We start from the raw sequence: 5,334 nt of genomic DNA, 5'->3' as shown, positions 1-5,334 counted from the left end.
GTTTTTATATCAACGTCCCTAATTTTCATATTGTCATACTTTCAATTTGTCAAAATATATGACAATATGCTGTCTGAATCACTGCTCCCGCCAAATTATGACTTTCTCTACTTTCGATTTAAGCGGAAGTGAAACAATTAGTCAACTTGTACAATGTTTCATTTAACAAGAAATATGATGTCGTCGTAATCTTTTGCTTCACAGTTGAATTGGGAATTTTTAGTCACAGAATTGGGAAAAATTAACGTTTTTTGGCATTGGGAACGGTGCCGTTTATCGGTACCAGTTATATAAGGAAAAAAAACGCTGCATAATTATCCCAGTTTCTGTGATGTTACATTTCTTAACTAAAGCACAATGTCTTGGGAAGTTTTTGATTTTGTACCAGAGTTTTCTCCCTTTATACAGTTTCCTATTATACCTGAGTTTGGTAGGATCATTCTCCTTACGAAGAAAACAGGTCTTGTTTCCTGTAGCTGCTAACTTGGTCCTTCATGTAAGTAGTGAAGCTGGCTCCATCAAACGAGATTAACAAACCCCCATCACTTAATCTGTAAACAAAAGTAATTAAAATCAACTTTTATAAGTGTAGGAGAAATTTTCCTGAAAGCCTCGTCATTGGGAATATTTCTCACCATCAAGCGGTCCTTAAATAAAGTCTCTGTGTCTATTAATAATGGATCAAAAAAAGATTTGATCGCAAAAAATAATTGTCCCAAACTAGTTTATCCCCAGTATATCGCGAAATAAAGTCGTCACAAGTAAAAGTTGGTTTATAGTATTAATCTTACAATTTATATAATATAAAGTTTCTGTGACTTTAATTTTTTTAATTTGCCTAAATACAGGTACATTATTCTTGATACATGTTTCAACCCATGTTTCAATCATGGTTGAATTTTCACACATTTGTCATTTGAATAATCAAACTGCTCTGTAAATCACCTGTGTGCCTCCACTTCCAGCATGGAGTCATTCATACAAATAAAGTAGTTGTTTGGGCCTGTCTTCACCACCTAGAAAAACACAACAAACAAGAGGCCCAGGGGCCACAGCGCTCACCTGAGCACACTGGCAAGTAAAAAGCACATATAAGATCAGAACTGAAAGTTTACTGGGGGGGGGGGGGGGGGCTTGAATTTTAACCCCCCAGGGGTTCATGATTTGAACAAACTAGAATCTAAACTACCTGAAGATGGTTCCATATTAATATCACTAATCATAGCTTTGAAGTACTTGAAAAGAAGATTTTTAAAGGTTTCCCTAAAAATCCCTATGTAAAACCTGGGTCAGCCTTTTTGGCTCCACCCTAGCCCCGGGGGTCATAATTTGAACAAACTTGAATGTACATTACCTCAGAATGATTCCACATGAATTTCATCTCTCCTGGCCCAGTGGTTCTTGAGGAGAAGATTTTTAAAGATTTTGCCTATATATTCCTATATAAAACTTGGGTCGGCCATTTTAGCCCCACCCTAGCCCTGGGGGTCTTGATTTGAACAAACTTGAATCTACACCATCTGAGGATGATTCCACATGAATTTCATCTTTCCTTGCCCAGTGGTTCTTGAGAAGAAGATTTTTAAAGATTTTGCCTATATATTCCTATATAAAACTTGGGTCCGCCATTTTGGCCCCACCCTAGCCCTGGGGGTCATGATTTGAACAAACTTGAATCTACACCATCTGAGGATGATTCCACATGAGTTTCATCTTTCCTTGCCCAGTGGTTCTTGAAAAGAAGATTTTTAAAAATTTTGCCTACATATTCCTATGTAAAACTTGGGTCGGCCATTTTGGCCCCACCCTAGCCCGGGGGGTCATGATTTGAACAAACTTGAATCTACACTACCTGAGGATGATTCCACATGAGTTTCATCTTTCCTGGCCCAGTGGTTCTTGAGAAGAAGATTTTTTAAAAATGCCATTAATTTTTCTCTAATTCATAATTATCTCCCCTTGGTAAAGGGCGTGGCCCTTTATTTGAACAAACTTGAATCCCCTTTACCCAAGGATGCTTTGTGGCAAGTTTGGTTGAAATTGGCCCAGTGGTTCTTGAGAAGAAGTCGAAAACGTGAAAAGTTTACAACAACGACGACGACGACAACGACAACGACGACAGACAACGGACAAATTGTGATCAGAAAAGCTCACTTGAGCCTTTGGCTCAGGTGAGCTAAAAATGTATTCATGGGAATTTAATAAAAAAAAATTGTAAAAAGCATTACTTTTTACACTTACTGAATTCATTTCATGTACATTTTTTTCTATTGTACAGTATTTATACACATACAACCTTACATTCAAGAAATCCAAATTTCCCATCCACAGAAAATTTAACTTGATCAAACACGTTCTGACCTTGACATTATACTTGATGCCCTCGCTGATGAACTCCACGTCCACGTGGTTTTTGAGTGACGTTGCCGGCAGGATCTGTCCGCGCTCCAGCGAGGTCTGGAACATCTGGAAGCACTCCTGGATCTGGTGGTCCCCGATGTGGAGCGCTCCGGATATCACTCCCAACATGACGTCCGATGTGGAGCGCTCCGGATATCACTCCCAGCATGACGTCCGATGTGGAGCGCTCCGGATATCACTCCCAGCATGACGTCCGATGTGGAGCGCTCCGGATATCACTCCCAGCATGACGTCCGGTTCCTCCGCCTGGACGTTCTCAGATATCAGCTTGTCCAGCCAGCCCGTCGTTATCTTGTTATTCTGGTATTCCTCTGTCTCAAAGAGTTTAATGAGGTATTCCACCGTGGTTCGGAAGTCTACACAGATCAAAAGCTCCTTCGATGCCACCACTTGATTCCTGTAATTCATTAGAAATGAATTTTAAAAACCTGTGCGGATTCCGTGTCTTAGCCGTGCCCAAACCGTGCCTATTCCGCCTTGAACTTTGGTACAGGATGATAGATGAATACCGATCCCAATCAGAATTAAGACGAAGAAAAACAGAAATTAAAAAAATCGAGGCGGGGGTTTAAAATCGGGGCGGGAGGGGATGAGAATCTAGGAATATTTTTATTATAGCCTTATTATATATAAATATATTTTCGAGGCATTTATGCAATAGAAATTAGCTTTTACGGTATTTAAATTCCCACTTAAATTCAATATAATTATAATGGCATTCTGAGAGTTGTAATATAGTTGAGTGAACATGAATATTATACAATTATGGACTCTTTTGGTGTTGAATATGGTTTGTTATTCACCAGAAAAATATTCATATTGACCGAGGCGGAGCCGAAGTCAATATGGATATTTTTCTGGTGAATAACAAACCATATTCAACACAAAAAGAGTCCATAATTGTTTTATTATATAGTCAGAATTTGAATAAATAAGACATTAGAAATTGAATAACGAAACCACTTTCATTTACTAACTTCCGTCCATTAAAAAAATGCCAAGTTTGTCTCCTCCGTTTTTTCCTTTCCTCCGAGCTTCGCCTTGTAAGACGTCCAAGGGTTTAAAAATAATCCTGAAATAAGTTTGTATAATATTTTTTCTGCTCAGATACGTAGCTCGCTTTGGCCGTTGCAACCATTGTTTACAACGTTGTTTGAGGTATTGATTATGACGTCACAATGAAGCTGCATGCGCAATGACCCTCCGGTGAATACGGCCACAATTGTTTACAACGTTGTTTAAGGTTTTGATTGTGACTTCACTATGCGATGCACGCGCAGTGACCCTCCGGTGAATACGACCTAAAATCCAGTGAATATGTAATGTTATGAACTGTTTGCGTTTGTATAGATTATATAGGGACTATAAATAGACTATATAATAAAAAAATTTAATGACTTCTATGTAGGGTTGGACACCGGTACACGGTACCAGTACCGTACTGAATAGTTACTTAAAAAATACCGGTAAAATACCATTTCATTTAATACCGGTACTGATAACGGCATTTCTTTATCTTTAAAACATTGTTATACATTACAAATTATTTTTAGTTAAGATTCCAAACTCGCTTAAATGGAATTCTCCGTGCATTGAAAGGGTAGGCTCATTAACGAAATCAGTACTAAGTAAGATACTTCCTTTCTACAGCCGATATTCGAGGGAAACCAATGCGTATTAAAATATTTAAATTAATCTTGTTTCAGTTTTATTAATAGAAACTGATAGAAATTGTCAATTAAAAAGCCAAACGTTGCGGATTTGTGATGTCATTTCTCTCCATTTTTTATGTTTCGTCGTTTAGTGCTACCAAGCAAAATGGCGATCAAATGAGGCGATCAGCTGTCATTTAGCAGAGAATTAAACGGCGGTGTTTTTAATCTTATTTTTTTATTTTTTAGAGATTCCTATAAATTTGTTTAGTTGATTATTTAATAAAAGGTTGAATTATAGAAATAGAATATATTTAACACATTTTAGATTATAATATTGAAAGTTTGGTTTAAATAAGCAGTGATTATAAATTGAAAGCACATTTGTTATTAAAATAAACCTGGATTCTCATACATCAAGGTAGAGTACCGTACCGTTAAAAATACCGTATCATTTCAAAAATATCGGTATGGTATCATACCGTTTCATCCTTAACAGTATCCAACCCTACTTCTATGAAAGAAAATTTTTTCTGGTAGTGCTCTACCTGTTGTGCAACTGGTTGGTTGGCAAAGATCATCATGGTGCCCCAGGGAAGTCCACTTCCTGTGCTGGGGTCACCAAGGAAGGTCACTCCAGTCATGGTATTCCTAAGATTACTGAGGCACGGACCGGGGGGGGGGGGGGGGGGGGGAGGGGATTGATTGGCGTCCAGCAACATCTGATTCTGTACAAAACACAGTTTACAATTTTTATCTTGACAAAGTATTATACTATATATTTAATAAAGACTCATTTTTCAGATTCACAAACATTTTACCTCACTCATTTAATGATGCTGCGTTTGAGTTTAAGATTGAGCTCTTTGTAAACAAAGCTTTACTTTAATTTTGCTTCATCCAAAAATTATTCATTTTTTTTAATCATTTCAAAGTACTCACAGCCCGACTGTCAAGCTTGCTGGGTGGAGGTTTAGCACAATGCTTGTACAGTAGCCTAAGTCTGTAATGCAGTGGGCTTAATCCACAACTGTTACAGTCTACTTCCTGTAATATAAAAACACAATTTCTTATCAACATGTAGTTTAGTACATGTAAAATGTCTCAGTTAATCATTTTTTAATAAAGATTAAGTGAAAAGAAAAGAGTAACAAGATTTGACAAACCTGAATTATTATAATCCTTTGCCAGGGACTTCTGAATATCAGTAGTGGATCCACAATGCTGAATGAACTCCTTAGTGAACTCAATGTCCTGTAGA

At 37.5% G+C, this 5,334-nt stretch overlaps 1 pseudogene; it reads right to left on the bottom strand.

Moving 5' to 3' along the window:
- Positions 1 to 273: 273 nt before the first annotated feature.
- LOC134270898 (acetyl-CoA carboxylase 1-like) lies at positions 274 to 4,717 on the bottom strand (annotated as a pseudogene).
- Positions 4,718 to 5,334: the final 617 nt, after the last annotated feature.

This window comes from Saccostrea cucullata, unplaced genomic scaffold (genome assembly GCF_032062105.1).
Source record: "Saccostrea cucullata isolate Sc308-1 unplaced genomic scaffold, CSIRO_AGI_Scuc_v1 ctg1414, whole genome shotgun sequence".
NCBI lineage: Eukaryota > Metazoa > Mollusca > Bivalvia > Ostreida > Ostreidae > Saccostrea > Saccostrea cuccullata.
This window is presented reverse-complemented; position numbering and strand designations above follow the sequence as displayed.